Raw genomic sequence first — 21,218 nt, 5'->3', positions numbered from 1 at the left:
AGAAAAAAACATAAAAACAGTGACAGAATCATAAAAATCAGCATGTACTTGTAGTTTTGAATATTAATACGAACATACCAACACACGGATGTAATAACTTAATTTTTGGATGAAAAATAAATATAATTTCGAACTGAATATACTTATATATGAATTGTTAATTAAAATGAATTTAAGCTAATTAGATTTTTTTCTGGTAATTAGAATGCACTCTACGTTTTAGGATAATGTAAATTAAAGCAAAAATGTGTCCAATAGATTGTCCTGCAACATTAATGTATCTAAGCTGTTCGCCTATCTAAATGTCACAGTGATTGCACAGTCTTGCGCTATATAAAGGCCGACCAGGTCATCAGAAGGTTCATAAGCATGGTCATTATGAAAGCGTCTTTTAAAATTTTCGTACGTATCGTAGTACGATAAAGTATGTATATAATATACGTGTAAAATATTTATGTACTGATACAAGATAGTAACTTAGATAAGCTTAAAACGCCAAGTTATTATTCCACAAAGTTAATAAATCCATCCGAGTATGAGGTATTCGATTCAATAGTAAAATTCCACAGATATTAATTATTAACTTTATCTATTATTAAATTTAAATCGTTTGTTAAAAATACATTAATAAATAAGGCAAATTACTGAACACAAGACTGTATACATGATAAAAAAAGCGTGGAGATAGAACTAGCAGGAAATATATAATTTTAATTGTATTTGTTTGATATAACTTTTATTTAAATGGTAGAAAATAGTAACTTAGATTACTTAAAACTACATTCCGAACCGGAAAATGTCGATTCCAAAGTGCTTGTAAAAAAAGCCTACTTTAGGCATAGGCAGGCTCTTTTATATAGTTTCTTTTTTGTCTTTTTGACAAAAAAGAACTTCGTATTGCTCTCTTTTGTAATTTTTTTGAGTGAAGTGATATTTTCATATTATATTTAATTTGGTTATTAAGTAAATAGTAAATATTGTATTATTCTTATCGGTATTTAATTATTGTTATCGGTATAACGCCTGTAAAGGAATAATGGTAATGAACATGAATACTTACTGAAAGCCAGTAACACGAGGACGACCACAGTTTTCGGAGACATTATTATATTCATATCTTCTCGCCTCCACCGCATATTTAATCTGTAAAATAAGATAAATTAAATTAAATTTTTGCATTAATTAATGTGTTAATATAAAATTTTAACAATCTAATATGAAAAAATGCGCTACCAATGACGTTAAATGCGAAGTGTAACGTCACAAATGCTTCATCTTGAAACGTTACGTATAGTGACGTTACATCTTGAAAACTTATTTATGTTATTACAACTAGTTATTTATTACTCAGCTTCATTTGTTTTAAAGTTATGCGAACATTTGCTTGTTATTAAAGATAAATTATTAGTTTATTTAATAAGTAAATCAAGATAAATTTATGTTCACACGGTGGATGTCACGAAGCGCGTGCGCTTGGAATACGTCAACGACCTCAACTCCTTGTAATCGCAATATATTTGTACGTATATACACGTAGAGATAAAGCTATTATGATTGTCTCGTTGGTCTAGTGCCCCGATCCGGAGCTATTTATTATCTGCCAAAAAATCTCAATATCAGCTCGTAGTCTGAAGTGTTAGCATTCGCATGCTTCGAAATCATGAGAAGACATCGTTTCGGATTTACCGACACATCGCCAATTTTCTTTCTCGGTCCTACGTTCTAATCCAGAGGTCTCTGAGCTTTTAGTGTAAAGGCCACTCTGACTGTTAATTAATTCTAAGTCCTAAACCACCTAGCTAATATGTCAAACTAACATACTATTACTTCAAATAACGCTGCTTATCTAACTTGAATATTTCTAATCGAAGTCACATTAAACATGAGACAATAATCTCAAATTTATTAAAACCATTATTATTAATCATCGTTTACATTTTTTTGCATTTATGAAGGTGCAATTCTTGTACTCTTGGTCCTTCCGTATTATATAACACGAACTCTTGCTGAAGATGTCCATCGTCGAGATTGGAAATTGTACACAATTATAGATCGTCCGATATTTACATAACGGCGAAAGTGGCATGAACTGTTGAAGGAGTCAAATGTCAAAAGTTGAAACCACCGAGTTGAAGCCTTCTGGTAATAAAACCGCTACCAGTTAATTAAACGAAGATCGGGATTATGGAACGAGTTCTGAGCGTGCAGCTTTACTATTAAAGTAGATTTATGACTTTTCGAGTAAATATATCCGTGTATAGTTAGCAAATTTAAAATAGCTTGTTAATCGCAGCTATACTCAGTTATTGTTTTATATATTTTAAGAGATACTATTTTTAGTTTAACATTGTATTTTAAATCGTTTGAAATATGAACGATACACTCTAATTCGGCCATCAAAATTTAAATTCACTATGACATGACAGAACAACATAAATTTAACAGCCTGTATATAAAGAATTGCCGACGTACGTTATATAAATTACTTTTTTTTTTTTATAGAATAGGAAGGTGGACGAGCATATGGGCCACCTGATGGTAAGTGGTCACCAAACGCCCTTAGACATTGGCATTGTAAGAAATGTCAACCATCGCTTATAGCCAATGCGCCACCAACCTTGGGAACTAAGATTTTATGTCCCTTGTGCCTGTAATTACACTGGCTCACTCACCCTTCAAACCGGAACACAACAATATCAAGTATTGCTGTTTTGCGGTAGAATATCTGATGAGTGGGTGGTACCTACCCAGACGAGCTTGCACAAAGCCCTACCACCAGTATATATATACATAAATATATCAAAGTAAGAAAATTAAACTAGAAACTGAAAGTTGTGTTTTTTCCTTTTTAATATAATCATATATATCTTTTTAATACAATAAAGCAGTACACTTTACATACGGTAAGAACTCACTTCGCATATGGCAGTGATACGCTATTTTGATACGTATATCATTTAAATGTTATAATTTATATAGTCAATGTCGCATATCACATTCTGACATTTTACGATTATCTTACGCGGTGAATGTCGAGTTTTCGTGATGAAGACAAATATCACGAGGATATTTTTCTGTTTTAGAATATTATTTTCAGTAACATTAAAGTAAATGCATTAAAGAGAGCGGATCAATGTTACATATAGTTTCCATATGAGATTGGAACGGTTGGTTGTCTTTGTCTTAATTCCAGCCTCAAGAGATGTAAAGACAAATAAGCAGCTTTGTCATTGAATTGACGCGATATCATTGAGATCTACAGTAATCTTAGATATTCAATATGGACTTATGAAAAATGGCGTCTCGAATGTTTGGAAGTAAAAATGTTAGAATCCAAATATATAAGTAGTTAAGTGAAATAGTGATGTATACATTACGATATACTAATCATGAACTGTGGTCAGTGCACAATATAGCAGGCTATTAGCAAAGCAAAATATTCGGTATTCCTAACAAGCAATTCTCTGTGGGAGACCGAAGCCTAGATGTTGGCAGTATTTCCGTGCCACGGAAAGCCGTTCTTCCTGGACATTTACCGTCCCATTGGATGATAAGAAATAAAAATTTACATGTTTACACACAGACTATTAACCATTGAAAATGGCCGCCGTATAAAAAAATAATTAAAACCATTTATACAAGGAGTGCATTTAATTTTTTAAATTCCTGTAAATTGGATTGTAAATAATTACGAAATAAAAGAGAACTCTCTATTAACTAATCTTATAGAAAACATATTAACGTTTTGATTGACCAGAGCTTGGATTTGAATCCGGGTTCTCGGGATGAACTAGCCACTAGATCAACGGGGCGGTAAATGACTGCAAATCGAGTCGGGAAATAAACGCTTATTAACAATTACTATCAACTTGGTCATTTCTAATCTGTTAATGCGAATATAATTAAACTGAGTTGTTTTATAAGAATAAGGTTTGCGCAAGACGTATTGTGAAGAACAATAGGCTCTCCGATATACTGTTTACATCGGTAAATAGTTCAAGGTTATATTGAGGTCATTAAGCCGTAAACAAGGGCGATGATAAATAGTAAATGATCTTCAAATTTTTAATTATATTTCTGTTTCGTCTATGTGTTCATGTGTCCAGTTCATAGATAATGCCGATCTGAACTCTGAAGATCGCAGGTTTAAATTTGCACACGTTTTATTTTTCGAGTGCTAAATTTCTTTGTCTTCGATAGCAACAAATTTTCTTTTTCAGCTTAAATATATGTATATAAATAAGTATTCCATACAAAAGTTTTTTTTTTTTATTAAAATTCAATAAGGAACTTATAAGTGGTACATACACTTATAAATAGCCGAGATGGCGCAGTAGTTAGAACACGTATATCGTAACCGAAGATTACGAGTTCAAACTTTAAACTCGGGATAGCACCACTTAATTTTTATGTTTTTCATTTGTTTTTATAATTCATCTCGAAGGTGAAGTGAAAAACATCTTGGGGAAACTGGCTTGTATCGGATGAAAATCAGCCACATTTTTCCATCACTCACATCACATAATTTAAACATATTTTTTTTCATAGACAGTGTTTTTCGGGCCTATGTGTTTTTTATGTCTTTTTTAAATGGCTCAATTTTTTAATGCCTTTGTTTATAATATTTATAAATTTCATTTTATCTGTTTTATACATATCTGTGGTAACTTCAAGAGTGTTATGTAACAAAGGTTAAAGTTTAAACAACTTGACAGCGCCATATATACTGCCTAAGGGGACCGTTAAAATTGAGAACGATGAACGCTCTTAGTTAATTATAAGTTAACGTTTGGTTAATCGGCAGACAGATTGGTTGAGAAACAATTGAAAATATGTATCTAATGAAAAAAATAAAAAGTGCATGCAAAAATATAATACGACAATGATATTATATGAATGATAATTCATTGCGAAGTGGAAGCAAGTTTAATTTGAACTGCGAACACTTGGCCTAGACACACTCAGTGTAAATTGTCTGGAAATTACTAAAATGGTTCTGTTGCAGACATCTTCATTGTTCGTTGCAGTTTCACGCGCCAAGGAAGATGCAACATGGAGACTGATTGATTGCTATATTCCTACCGTAATGCAAGTCAATTTTACAACACTTATGTTTAACATAACCTGCGGTCATTCTATAGTCTATTCCAATGAAAGAGTAAATAGTCTCTTAGATTTATACATTCCATGATATTTGCTAATAGTTTTGCTATTCTTTTACATTATTCCACTTAACTACTTAAATCTACTTTAATTTTACTTCCAAAGTTCCGATAACAACTTCGCCGAAATTACAAACGATATCTGCACGATTCTGCAAGGAATACCGTAGATTATTTTAGACTCGACCAATAATGTCATATCAATTGAAGGTCAAAGTTGTTTATTTGTAATTATTTCTACAGTCCTTTACACAGTGTTGCCAGGTACAAAATGAAAAAAAATGACACAAAAAATATCGTCATAAGCTAAAATCTAGGTGATATAAAGATCTTTCAAATATTACAAATAAGTAGATAAGTAACATATTCATTTTGGATTGCTTATAAAAAATCTGGCAACATTTCTCCCACGTTCCACATATTAAGCAGTATTTCATATCATAACATATTTGTACGTAACTTTAAATTTTAAGAGTAATGAAATCTTAGCATTCTAATGAGAGCAGAGTAGAATTATTTATTTATTTATTAAGTTTGCTAGCGATTTTACACTGGTCATTCTTACATACATACAATTATATTACATCCACAGATAATGTAAAACCACTTGAAAGCAAACACTACATGCTAATTAAATCACTAATTACTATGACTTTCTACAAAAAGAAAAGTTAAAAAACAAAAACGAAGCATGAGCAAATTAGATAATTAAATTTTGTATCTTTACAATTTAAATATGAAGCTGATGCACTTAACATTAAACTTTTTCTTTTCATTAATAAATACTTAATAATAATAAAAGTTGGTATAATAATTTAAAACATTTTAAAAGTAAAGCAATCAGCATATAGACTTAAAATACAATAATAACAATCACTGGTGGTAGGACTTTGTACAAGCTCGTCTGGTTAGGTACCACCCACACATCAGACATTCTACCGTAAAACAGCAGTACTTGGTATTGTTGTGTTCCTGTTTGATATGTAAGTAAGCCAGTGTAATTATTGGCACAAGGGACATAACATCTTAGTTCCCAAGATTGGTGGCGCACTGGCGATGTAGGCGATGGTTAAGATTTCTTACAATGCCAATGACTATGGGCCTTTGTGACCACTTACCAACAGATGGCAAATATGCTCGTCCACCTTCTTATACTAAAAATAATAGCTTAATTGCTTTAGTAACACATAGATTTATTTAATCTTAATTTAAAATTGAAGTTTGAAAATTCGATTTATAAGTAAAACTTTCACACTCATAGTGACGGGCTGACTAGGTCGTTGATAGCTTGCGAAAAGCGTTAAGTGGATTTATGTTTTTTATCAATAAGCTGGCTGATTTCAATCAGGCCGCAGTGACAAAAAATGCAATATTATTCAGCTTAAAGCAACGAGACAATTATAATGTATATTCTGTAAATCAAAATTTCAATGAATATCTTATTTTATTATCATTAATATATATTTATTAATAAAGGTGACTGACCTCATATTAAAATGCAACATTGTGGGCTCATCAAGAATAATGAATACACCTGTTTACATATTTGACTTAACCTTAATCACCGAAGGTTCAAGGGAATAAGCTTATTACAATTTACATATGTACTATATATATATAATACATAAATGTAATCATTTCTGAAGTTATTTACTTATTCTGAAATAATTTATAGATATTTATAAAAAAAATGTAAATACTGTTTAGTTTTGAGTGTTTACTAGAGTTGTAACTACGGAGTTTCTTATCTGTACTTCTCGGTAGAATCCTCGCGGTAGTAAGGCTTGATGATTTAAAAGTAGTTAATCTATTTGAAAAAAAAAAAACAGATTTTGATATGTTAGTGAATGTCTGCTATATCTAGGATGAATAATGACAATTCTTTCTTCTTCGATAGACGGAAGAAATAGAGAACGAAAGGGCTGGCTTGAAACTAACGTCCACGCAGATGAAGTCCCGTAGAGAGCAACGTCAGATACATAAAATAGTGCTAAATTACACCTTTACCCACACAGGGAAAGTCGTAAGACCTAGCGCGTGACCTCAAACTTTCCTAAGTGAAGATTTATTTGAGACACGAATACCATTTACAATGAAAATAGCTTTCATTACTTGCTACATCTATTGTATAGATTTAAAGCAGTTACAAAACCCTGTTACGTCCTATGATTATAATTATTGTATACTATTAATATACATTATATTTTGGTTTTCGTATAATACGTGTCTACCTCTTATTTAATTAATCTTAGTTCTCTTTTGACAATTTTGTTTACTTTGTTTTATTTCTGGTACGTGTAGTAAAGCGTGAATGAATTAACTTAAATTCATTTAAAAAGAATAATAATAAGTTCTTTATTGAATTTCAAAATCGATGTAATCTCTAAAAGCAAGAAACATGTAATCGTGCTTTTTTTTAATTGAAATCGATGTAATAGTTGAGCCAATCGAATCGAAAATATTAATTGGTAAGTTTTCAAATTCTGAATTACGGTTTTATTATTATTTTATGGGGAAAAATGTTACCAGTGATTAATATTTAATTAAGTGATAGTTAATAAGTTAAAAATTTATGAAAATGAACAAAAAGCTTTTAAATACCTCCTTAATACAATTGAACATTATTTGAATACATACATGAGTAAATGCACTATATAAATTCTAAAATATACTAATAATAAATTAACATATTCCAAGCACACTAATATGTTTAATGTAATATATTACGTCGATAAGTTGAAAAAGCTCGTAAGTTACAAGTCTTGAGCACTAATGCTTCTGTTACGTGTCAGAAGTGACAATCATATTATGTAAAGTGACAACGTTAGTGTCCATTAATATATATGTATGTCGACGTCCTGAAGTCATAATTATGTATTGATGTATTAATGCGCTTTAAGTTACAAGTTTGTATTTTTAGTTAGGGTTAAGTCCTATAATAAAAAAATATGAATTATTAATTTTCTCATGCGGCTCACCTGTGTTTTATGGGGGTGGTTTTAGGTACACGACGTCATGTTTTGTATCCCTGACAACGTGATGATCGGTTGATTAGATAAGACATGTAAGCGGAAGAAACAAACAAACTTACTTTTGCATTCATAATATTTGTTTTTTTTTTTAATATAGTATAGTTAGGCGGACGAGCATATGGGCCACCTGATGTTAAGTGGTCACCAATGCCCATAGACATTGGCATTGTTAGAAATGTACTCATCGTTTACATCGCCAATGCGCCACCAATCTTGGGATGATGGACTATGATGTTATGTCCCTTGTGCCTGTAATTACACCAGTTTACTCACCCTTCAAACCGGAACACAACAAACTCAAGTACTGCTGTTTTGCGGTAGAATATCTATACCCAGACGAGCTTGCACAAAGCCCTACCACCAGTAGAGGTTTGTTTAGATTGCATCGAGTGCAAGCCTGTGTCCACGAAATTTTCCCACAATTGCGTGCACTACTCCACATCGAAACAGCGGAGTGGAATAACTTCGAAGCCTAAGCTGAATCTAAATAAGAGTGAAAATCTTTCTCCAAAAGTTTGACATTTATAACGTTACTTAACGATTGTGTGAATGTACTCCAAATAATCATTCTCTCTCCAAACGAAAACAACCATAGATTGGATAGTTCATATTCAAATGAGTCAGTCATAAGTCACTTCTGGTGTTCTCTTGGTATGAACGATCTATGTCAGCGAAGTGTTATTGGAATATTATGTCAGATTACAGCATTAAGACGTGACCAATTATTTATAACAGTCGAGTATTGATACCCGGGTCGAGCGCCGCGCATCTTTGTTATGCAGTGAAAGTGTTTTTACAGTACAAGGGATAAGCTACAAGCGTTTTAAAATTAAAATGTATTATATTCCAGTTAACGAATCGAAATGTGGATTGTATCGATAAAAACCGAAAAGGAACTTATATAAAATTATTATATATCCTGCATGAAAATCTTCGTATACTACTCGTAGCTCCACGCTTTCTCAAGTACTGATATTTGACTGATCTCGTTCGTCTAGCTAAACTATAAATATATGTATATTAACATGCAAGTAGGCATCACAAGAAAAAAACACATCACCTTTCAGTTCACAAAATGTTTAGTAATATGTGTTCAATGTACAAAATTATAATCAAACAATAATAATATAAAAGGATCAAGATGTTTTATCAAATATTACATAAAGGTAATACCGAAAAATAAAACTTGCATTGATTAATTACAATTAAAATTGATTAAATCGCTTATTACTTGGAGCTTTACCAATGAAGACATGCGATAACCAACTGTAGTGTAAGTACTATTAACAAGCTGCAACTCTATTATGCGATTATAGATCTTAAACCTAAAACAATAATGATTGTTCTACCTTGCACTGTTTTAATTAATAGAATAAGTGACTGATGATCGGAATATAAAAATATGATTAGATGTAATTGATTAACGATTTGTAAGATGTCAAATGAAATGAAATTAATTGTCGTTATACTGATTTTATCAGCGTGACATTTCGACATGGTTCTTTCAATTATGCATCCCCTTTCTATTGCTCTCCTATGTAATAGTGAAACATATGTCACTTTGATTCAAAAACTAAAGACAGAATAAACTTCATTCATAGAGGCTTTTACTTTGATATGAAATATATAATAGGTAACAATTATTATTCCTTTAAAGGGATTGGTAATGATGTCTTCCTGACCGATTTCGGCGATGGTGGCCAGTCTCGAGAGATTCCAACTTCGCACATATTATAGTGCACGAGTGTGTTCGCAAACACATACACTCTCTACTCCCTAACTCTCAGTAACTTAAGTAGAATGCGATATCATTGCCCAGCAGTGGCACGTTTACGGACCATGTTTATTTACTTACTGCATTAAGTAAATTAAACTAAAGATGATAAAACCTTTTAAAAATGTTTTGAATAAAAATGCATTAATGCTTACTTACATTTAAATAGTATGGGATTTTAAAGTACTCAATTAGCATGTTTTTACAATGATTGAATTAAAAAGCAGAGTAATTATATAAACCTCTCTCTCTCTCACAGACACACACACACACACACACACACACAACTTGCTAATCGTCCCGGCTTCGCACGGTAGATAAGAAGAAAAATGTACTTTGGATAGGATTAGCGTACGTTTTCGATATTGTGTTATAGGAGTATCTTTGTACCTCTGTAAAATCTTTATAAATATACTATGTTGAGTATGTGCGACTCATGTAGGGATGTTTTCTAAAATCAAACTCGAAACTCCCTTAGAAAACGGTCGTGAAACGTTAGAAAGTGATATGCGACACTGGCCATAAGAATTATAACATTTCATGAATACTCGTATCAAAATAGTATATATACAAGTTATAAAAAATCATGATTTCATAAAAAAAAACTTCTGACTGGCTAAACTCGGGGTTTGAACCCAGGAGCTCAGGATCTATAGCCTTATAAGCTAGCATCTGGACATACGAGACGTAACTCATACTAATATAGTGTTACTGTAGAATGTTACAACATGCTAAAGAAAAAAAAAAGTAATTTCACAAATGAAGGCACGTGGTGAAGAAATTTCTCAAAATGTAAAGAAAACAATTTCATGTTGTAATCAGTATAAGATTAAGATAAGACCAAGGAAGGCACGATTGAAGCTCAATAAAAACGTGAACGTGTGAACTCGTATTATTTAATCGTACTACGTACTCGTATGTGTGTTCTAAAAGATATATAACCGCGACAAGTTTGATAGAATATGTCAACCGAATTATTACTATATTATTTGACTGCCTCGTTGGTCTAGTGGCTTGATGTAAGGCCACAGACCCGGAGGTCCTGGGTTCAATTCCCAGGTCGGGCCAATAAAAAAAAGTTATTGTGTTTTTCTGTCAGAAAATTCTCAGTAGTAGCCCGGAGTCTGGAAGTTGGAAGTGTGTACACTCCCGTGCCTCGTAAAGCACGTAAAGCCGTTGGTTCTGCGCCTGAACTCTTTCCGGTCGTGTCGGATTGCCGTCCCATCGAATTATGAGAGTTAGGGAATAGTGAAGTTGTGCACTATAATATCTCCTGCGTAGTTGGCTAATCTCTCTGAGATTGGAAATCGGACTGGAGGACATTATTATTATTATTATTACTATATTATAACAGCCGATATGGCTCAGTGGATCAATTCAATCAATAATTTTCAAAGAAGTTTTAAATTAGGGAAAGAACTACTGAGTTTAATTTATATTTATAAAGTTTGTGACATTATGGACATCTGCACTTGTGGCTCAAAAGGCAGATCGGGAATCACAGATCGGTCATAATTTTTGTTGTTTATAATGTGTATAAAATTAAAGTTAATGGCTATAAAGTAAAATGTCGTATTTACTTATGTGTCATAATGATTCTGCCACAAATATGAAAAAATGTCATATACTTATTACCGATCCTGCATTGGATAACTGGAAAAAAGGCCCGAAAGTACCTGTCTGTTTGTCACGTTTTCATGGTTAGAACACTGAACTGATTTTAATGAAATTTGATATGAAGTAAGTTTGAACTTCAAGGAAGGGTAAAGGCTACTTTTTTATAACAAACCCTGCCCCCAACATCTTCCCCCTAACTAATATGTGGGCATAGCCACGGACGAATACTAGTAATAAATGTAATATTATTACATTATATATATATTGATATATATTATATATTGATTATATACATGTACATTATGTATATATTGATTGTAATACGCTCTAATCTTCCGCATATGTATTAATTATGTTATCTGTCCGTCCGTCTGTGGCGAAATTCATACATCACTTTCTTGGCTCGTAATTATATAAAAATTGTATTAAAATCCGATGTTTTTGAATTTAAGTCAATCATACTCACGCTTGGATTACGTTGATTTATTATTTATAGTAATTATGATTTAACTATCATTACATCAGCTTATTGCACGATAATTATTGAATCGAATTAATGAATGTGATGTTATTCATTAGTGATATATTGCATGTTGAAAATTATCATATGTTTACAAAAAAATGTAATGTTATTGTTAGAAATGTGAGCTTGTAGCTTATGGTATGTATAATCTTTTTTACCTTTATAGTACGCCGCGCGTCATTTATTGCGCTTCAAATGATATTTTAATAAATACCTTCACGCAAATGTCAACACCATCATAGTTTATACCATGAACATATTTTTAGAAAATGTCTTTAGATTTATGTGTTTACAAATAAATTATCCTACGATTAATCTACGATTTTTCTAAGTAGCCAATTGCACAGGTAACTTTATAATGGACAAGTGTGTGCGCAAACACAAGCGCACAGACTATTCCTTCACTGTCAAAATCGTATGATTATACCTACCTAGCCGAAAACATACTAAACAAATAGTATCAAATTATTTATCCACTTAAATGCTAACTCAGAATTGCAATAGGTTAATAAAATATTTATATATGATATTCATTTTTAATAGTTTCATGTAATGGTTAAGAAATATTAATTCAACGCTCTACATAAACTTATCTAACTTCAATAAAAATATATTAATTATGTATTAAATTAATTTGTTAATCGTACGCATGTGACGTATCGAGTCCCAGATATTATAATCTTTTGTAATAACATTTAATGGTCTAAACTGTATTTGGTTGTAGGGCTTAGTCATTTGCACATCTGCCGATCTATTTTATATTTATGAAAAGATTAAGTGATATTCAGTTTTAATTTTATTCCACACTAACGAACAAAATAACGAGCATTGCTTCTACGTAAAGAAATTGTGTAAATATGATGTATGGTTACATTTATTATTGTTTATCACGATATTACAATGTTGATCGCAAGTTATTTAACAGTTTTAACGCAATTATCATAGAATTTTATCGTTAGAGCTAACGAGTAAATATTTTTGTCGGTTTCTTAACATCGTATCCTAATTATACATAAAAAATTGAGGTTAAAAGTCAATCTTTTTACTTATATTTCTGTTAAACTTTTATCAAAAGTATCTTAAGAGCATTGAAGGGAGTCCTGACCTATAAAGACGAATAATATTGGTTCATGTGTTTGTTACATTGTACATTGTAACCGCGTGGTACAATAAGCTTTAAACCTTCTCGAAGATACCTTCGTCCAACATTGAGACATTTACTGGTTGTAACTTTACCATTTATATTGATTAGAATTTACTCTGTAAGTAATTTTAAAATATCAACCACAAAATCATCATTAGATATATATGTATAAGAGCCGAGATGGCCCAGTGGTAAGAACGCGTGAATCTTAACCGATGAGCGTGGGTTCAAACCCGGAAAAGCACTAGTGAATTTTCATGAGCTTAATTTGTGATTATAATTCATCTCGTGCTTTACGGTGAAGGAAAACATCGTGAGGAAACCTGCATGTGTCTAATTCCACTGAAATTCTGCCACATGTGTATTCCACCAACCCGCATTGGAGCAGCGTGGTGGAATAATACGGTATGGTATATATATTGTATTTGTTGGGCGTTTGATGACCACTTACCATCAGGTGGCCCATATGCTCGTCCACCTTCCTATTATATAAAAAAAAAAAAAATTGCCGGGAAGGCAGATGACTCTACTCCATCTGATAGTAAATGGTAGTGGAGTCCAAACGCAACGACGACCAATACAGTCGGGAAGAATGTTCTGCACTAGTCGCCCCCTTGCCTGCCCGGAAGATGCCCCTTCACGCCTCGTTTTTAAGAATAGGATAGAATAAATAACGATTTTGTATAGGCTTTCCGTTCGTTATATAATGTGATTGACATATAATACATACTATTTCATTGTATCTTATTATTATTATATTGTTAAGGTCTGTTTACATATTATTATATTGTAGTAAAATTTTCGAAGCCGGTTAAAAATCGACCTTCGTCCCACAGAAAGCTGACCACAGTCGAACAATGAAAGGCCACACTCGTTTTCATCTCGTTCAACTCGCAGATACGATCATCCGCTGTTCCACAGAAATAGTGCGTAACGTTAATTAAATTGTCTGCTAAAGTTTATTGGACTAAGTGTTTTGTTTTATTGTTTTCGTAATCCAGGATTCCTTAGACTATGTTTCGTGCAAACAAACAATTTAATTGAGAGTTTTTACGAAAATCTAGCATAAGTGATTATATCTATTAACCTAACGATTAAAAATTGTAAGTGAAATCGATTCCCTTATGTTCTTTTACGAGAGATTATTGACATTTTCCTCGCCATGGAACTTATCGATACGTCAAATGCCATCAAAAATAGATAATCTCGATTATATTCAGTCAGCGAACCATATACACAATATATTTAAAAGAAAAAAAATGTCGTGCTTCTGATTGAAGGTTTAAGAAAAAGTGTTTAACAGATTAAATCATTTTGCCTGGGTTGATTTGTCAATATTTCATATTGACTTATTTTATTTCCAGAATAAACTACATAATGAACTGTTGAGAGCAGCATATTACGGCATCATGTTATTTTATTAACATGCTTTTTATATTTAGTCAAACATCTCTGCAAATAACTCTGATTCGAGAGATCAACGAAATATTTATATATGCGGTAACAGAATGGTATGTTTATAATTGTTTACACGGGAGGTGTTCAATAAGTTTTAATAATTTCGTTTGATTCACATTACATTGACAAAAGCGTATAAATTATTAACAAAAAATAAATTATTGACATAAATTAAAAACGTGTTTCACTTTAAACAATAATATTGTATATACACAAGAATTCACGATCTTCAATTAATAAAAGATTATTTATTAAAATTGTACATACACGATTATTTCAAATACAAATTTAAAAATAGCATTCACCATATTAAATATAGATTATTATTGAATATTTGATAAAAGACCTTTTAGTTCGTGTAATGAATTGTTAGGTATTTGTATTAACTTTTTTGACCTTGCTCGCGGCCATTGTTTCGAGGTCTATATCGTTAATATAAAGATGTTATCGGTAATGGTCTTATATTTCAGTCTATCTTGTAATGCTACTACATTAAAAATCGTTTAAACAGCCTTTTGTATAGCTTATATACACTGACTGCCTCAATGGTCTAGTGGCTTGATAAAAGGCCGCAGACGTGGAGGTCCTGGGTTCAATTCCCAGGTCTGGCCAATAAAAATTTATTGGGTTTTTCTGTCAGAGTACCTCGGAAAGCATGTAAAGCGGTTGTTCCTGCGCCTGAACTCTTAACGGTAGTGTCTGATTGTCGTCCCATCGGATTATGAGAGTTGGGAAATTGAGAGTGCATCTGTATTTGCGCACACACTTGGGCACTATAATATTTTCTGCGTAGTTGGCTAATCTCTCTTGAGATTGGCCGCCGTGGCCGAAATCGGTCTGGAGGACATTATTATACACTTGTATACTTTTATCAGTGTATATATTAGATATATTTAAAGTTATATTCCTTAGTTTTATTGATTCATACTTAAGTCGAAGTAATTTAACAAGTATTTGGAAGGACTTAAAAGTGATAAATTCTATTATATTGATATTTTCATTATATAGAAATAATGACTCCATAAAACGCTGTTACCGAGCTTAAAAGTTTGGTTTAATGTTGATGATACATTTTTTTTAGGAATTAGTGTTGGTGTTTCAGTAGAATTCTTATGTGTTGTCCACTAGCTTCCACAACCAACTGTCCCGGCTTCCCACGGGCGGAATAATGGTCTACATAATACTTAATACTTTTGTGCCGTAACTCTTAGCACACATAACTCTAATGGTGTACGCGGCACACGTTAGGAAAGCTGCCAGTCGCCATAATTTTTTCCGACATCTTCAACATTTATCGTCATATTACAGTCAATTTTCACAAAACGTTAATGAACTATTCACCTAAACCTTCCTCGTGAATCAATTCGCCAATTGGTGAAAGCCGTTTGATAGTTATTGAGTATATTGCCTTTAGACGGACGGACAGACAGATGCGGCGGGGCACTTTGTTTTATAACATATAGCGATATAAGAAATATTCAGCTCCTCAGGATACGCGATTAGAAAAGTTATTAACTAACCACTATAATGTTCGATCAGTATTTTTTTGCTTAGTTCCATAGTTTTTATACCGAATACAAAAAGAGTTGTTCCTTATCTTGGACCTCGAGTATCTTTCGACTCATAGTAACATCTATCTTTTTGTATGGCTCATTAGCGCAGTTAGCAGTGAGCCTGCTTTCCGCTCCTGGGGTGTTCGATTTTCGCCCCAAGTGTGGGTGTATTATGTATATACATACGCATGAATTAATATTTTTATTTAAAACTGCTTTTACCTGTAATAATACAGGAATAAAGTTGCCTACCTTAGGAATAGACTACTGTGTGTGAAATAAAAACAAAATATTATATACCTATTATAATATAATATATATATGTCACGTAGGTTCATTACACAGTTTTTTTATATTGTTTCCTTTTTGTTTGTCTAATGATATATGTCTACTTAATATAAATAAATCAGGAAACCAAAGCTTTCGCTCCAAAGATATCATTTATATTCACTGAAGAGACAACGAACCTTCGCTCACGAAGTTACAATTAAGATGCAGCGCAAGTCACAAGATAATAGTGCGCTTAACACATTGTTTTAAAAAATATATTTACTATGTACACACATAAGAATATTTGTATACGGTAAAAACGCGTCGAATGTTTTGATTATATAGGTTAGCGAACGAGCATATGGGCCACCTGATGGTAAGTGGTCACCAACACCCATAGACATTGGCATTGTAAGAAATGTTAACCATCGCTTACATCGCTAATGCGTGCCACCAACCTTGGGAACTCGAAGCTGTTATAAAAACAGCTTCGCGGAAACTCGGAGTCCTGAACGCGGTGCGGTGTTTTTTCACGTCACAAAAACTGTGCCTGTTGTACAAAACACAGGTACGGTCTTACGTTAAATATTGCTCGCACCCTTGGGATGGCTCCGCTAAGTACCAGAGGCCTTGGATAGGTTGCAGCGACGTGCGGTTCGCATTATTAGCGACGTAAAGGTCACAAACACCCTCGAGCCTTTATAATTGCGTCGAGAGATAGCAGCGCTGAGCGCTTTCTATCGACTGTACTACGGCGAGTGCTCTGAGGAATTATTCTTTCTAATTCCTGTTTCCCCCTTCCTTCACAAGTCTACGCGTGCTGGCTCGATGTCACCGGCTAACTGTGACATCAATTCCAACACGCACGAAGAAATTTTCTTTGTCACACTTCCAAAAAATCGAATTTTTTATCAGCTCAAGTGTTCCCCTCCTCTTACAACCCGGGTTCCTTCAAACGAGGCGTGAAGAGGCATCTTGCGGACCGGCAAGGCGGGGGCAGCTAGTGTAGAACATTCTTCCCGACTGTACTGGCCGTCGTCGCGTTTGGACTTTACTAACACAGCATCAGGTGGAGTAGAGTCATTTGTGAGTCTTTCCGGCAAATATAAAAAAGTACTAAAATCTTATGTCCCTTGTGCCTGTAATTACACTGGCTCACTCACCCTTTATACCGGAACATAACAATACCAAGTACTGCTGTTTTGCGGTAGAATATCTGATGAGCGGGTAGGTACCAACCCAGACGTGCTGGCACAAAGCCATACCAGTAAATTATATGATACCAAATTATAAATCTCATCCCATTGCGAAACGCCACGGATATATACATACGTATTAGCATCGATTGCCTGGCTTTATATTGTGTGACATGAGATTCATAGGTAAACACATGTGATGGCCAAAATATGGCACTTTCATTTCTTAATTCATGATAGGAACACCCATTTTTTATGTGCCCGACCGGCTGATTTCTCAAAATCAGTCTTTTATCTTACAGTAACAGTCTATGAATGTCCCACTGCTGGGCTACCCATCTCCCTTTTTGAGGAGAAGGTTTGGAGCTCATGCCACCTTGCGGGTTGGTGGCATGTGGCAGAATTTAAGTGAAATTAGACACATGCAGGTTTCCTCACAATGTTTTCCTTCACCGTAAAGCACGAGATGAATAATAATCACAAATAAAGCAAATGAATTCAGTGGTGCCCGGTTTGAACCCACGATCTTCGGTTAAGATTCACGTGTTCCTACCACTGAGCCATCTCAGCTTCAACTTAGCCACTAGAAAATAACAAAACATTAACAGTATATATGTATTAAGACGTTCATGTTTCGCAATCACTTATAACTTACACATCTTTACTATTGATGAGTCGTTAGGTATCCTTTCTATTTTGAAAGTAAAGTTCGACTTTACATAACGCAGTCCGTCAAAGCTCACTTATAAAATAACGGACAAATGATCTTAGACGTATTACGTTTCCATTGTTGCAATTGTTTGTTTCAAGATGAATTATATATCAAATTATATCGTCAATTGACGTCTATTAACGTTACGACAGAACATATGACACGGCTTAGAAGATTTCTGTTGTCACTTCTTAGTTTAGAGTAGTTTAGGTGTAGAGTAGTAGAGCTTAGATGGATAGACAGAAGTTAACAAACAGGACAGGATTTATATATATACATTAACTAAACAAAGCCTTATTTCCTAATGTACGTATACGAAATAACGCTTTGTTTAGTTTCAGTGGCCACTGTTTGTTAAAGTATACTTTGGGAACTATGAGAGCCAAATTTCAAAATTAAACGATGCTACATTCTGCTAGGGTTAACCTTTCATTCATTTACAAGTAATATAATTAATAAAAAATATTTAGTAGAAATCGGAACCCTTAATAATTGCAAAAGAAAATTCGCTGAAAAAAGAAACCTCAAGAAGAGGGGCCTTAGCCCAGCATTGGAATTACGGGCTGTTATTTTACTTTTACTTCAGATTATACATACATAACTAAAAACAACGATTTCAATGTACATAATTATAAACATTATTTTGTTGTCTTACAATCTTTCGCATTTGCGCGTGGCGTAACGAAACTTAATTGACAGGCTAATCGTTTTGCGAAAATGTTATTAATTGACAATAATAATTATATTATCATTTCTTCTTTGTATATTTATACACACATTGCTTTTTTCTTTTTACCTCTAATTTTCTTTATCGAGTTATTAGAACGGACTTTATCGACAAATTTTGCTTTTATTACCGACTCGAGATGTTTTGGTACTTGTTACTCATTCTGATTGATAGCTTGTCATAAGATTTTAGTGCACAAGTGTGTGTGCAATCGCAAGTGTACTTTTCCATTTACTCTCTTAATCAGATGGGACAACTAATCGGACACGACTGTAGCCAATATGACGGGTCGCAGGACCAACGGCTTTACGTACTTTCCGAAACATGTAAATTCCAGTCTCCTGGTTGCTTCTGAGAATTATTTGAGAGTAAAATGTGTTTGTATATTTCTATTTGTATTTCAGTTTGAACAATCATCACATCACAATGACACATTAGTTTATGTATCGTTCTTGACCGAAAAAAATCAACATACCGTCGTGTAATTAAATATAATTAGAGAAGAAAACCTATTGTGCGCCTGCGCAGAGGTCGCCGTGCTGGGAAAACAAGCAATACGCCTGTGAAACGAGATATCACATTATATTTTAGCATTAAACTATTTCATAGACATAATTTTTACTTTCAGACCTTGTAATGAATTATTATTAATGCATTCATAAAGAATAAACATATTGCTTTAATGCAAGCATTCACTTCGATGGTTGAATAAATCCGCTTGTATACGAAAAGTGGGGCATCGCTAGGCCATCGGTTATAACACAGCATAATTAATTTGGACAAAGTAGCCTGTACTGTTTCGAGTCACTGAAACTCGACAGACAAACTGAGGTGTCAGGTCACAAGTTAACACATTATTTGAAGATTCAATATTTGATAAGTCATCACTAAAAGTAATCGAGTTGAATGCTGGATTTAACAACCGGTGAGCCAAGACTAAAAATCTTAACCAAGGTTTGCATATTTAAGCCGATCAAGCATTGATTTTTTTTTGTATCTAATTCGGCGGTAAAGGAAAGCATTACGAGAAACATAAATAAACTCCAAAATATCAAGAAGAGATTAAGTTTTTGCCCAGCAGTGTCTTATTACCAGGCCGTTATTTATATTTGACATCGTGTTATAACGACGACTTTTATTGTATTGTGAAAAAAATGGTTACGTAACAACTAAGTACAATCATGTAAAGCCGATGGTAGAAATTTGATAATTACAAGCTGATGTATCTCATGTCAAATGTCACCAGCGCTGTCTATCTGTATAGATCAGAATCGATCGACATTTGTTCGCTTTTCAAATACAAAATATTATGAAACGTGTAAGAACTTTTGTTGTTGAGGACAATGAAGTTTTGGTCAAAAGAATTCGATTAGTTTATGTGCTTTGTTATGGCGAGTTATACTTTGTTTGACTCAGAGAATATGGCGTAACATTTGCAAGTGCAAATAATAATACAAATTAGTACGACACTTAGTAATAACATAAATATTTTCTAGAGTCAAGGATTGTAGATTGTTGATTTAACGATGAATGTCTTCACTCGGTGAATAAAAAGTGATCGCTAGTAAATCCGCAATATCACACCGCCTAAGTATTAAGTATGTAGTTATGGACATAATCTTTTTTTCTTCTACCGTAATTTATTGTAATAGTACCTGGGCGTAGCATTGCTCGGCTTTAATAATAATGTTTGTATTATTGTGAAAATTGTCTTTTCTCTAAGACACCCATATAGATAAACTTAAAAAGCAAAAACATATACATACAAAATTTGACCCAAATCTTTAGAACCGTTTCTGAGAAATAGGGATATATATATATATATATATATATATATCCCTGGTTTTCATTAATAATCTTATATCCTTTATGTAAACCTTCTCGTCGGTAGCGGTTCGTTAAAGTATGACTTACATACGAATAATATTTATATAACGTTTTATTTATTTAATATCAAGTAACATATATAATATAAGCTTATTGTTAATAATCGTTTGTTTTTTATATAGAATAGGGAGGCGGACGAGCATATGAGGCACCTGATGGTAAG

The 21,218-nt window shown here is 33.1% G+C and overlaps 1 long non-coding RNA gene across 1 annotated transcript in view; it reads right to left on the bottom strand.

Moving 5' to 3' along the window:
• Positions 1-1,085: 1,085 nt before the first annotated feature.
• LOC126776459 (uncharacterized) overlaps positions 1,086-21,218 on the bottom strand; it is a 39,814-nt gene continuing 19,681 nt past the window's right edge. The window contains exon 3 of the long non-coding RNA XR_007669952.1: positions 1,086-1,143. This is a non-coding gene — a long non-coding RNA (uncharacterized LOC126776459). The remainder of the gene's footprint in view (positions 1,144-21,218) is intronic.

The sequence above is a fragment of the Nymphalis io genome, chromosome 20, assembly GCF_905147045.1.
Source record: "Nymphalis io chromosome 20, ilAglIoxx1.1, whole genome shotgun sequence".
NCBI lineage: Eukaryota > Metazoa > Arthropoda > Insecta > Lepidoptera > Nymphalidae > Nymphalis > Nymphalis io.
The sequence above is the reverse complement of the archived record's forward strand: the minus strand, read 5'-3'. Positions and strand labels throughout refer to the sequence as shown.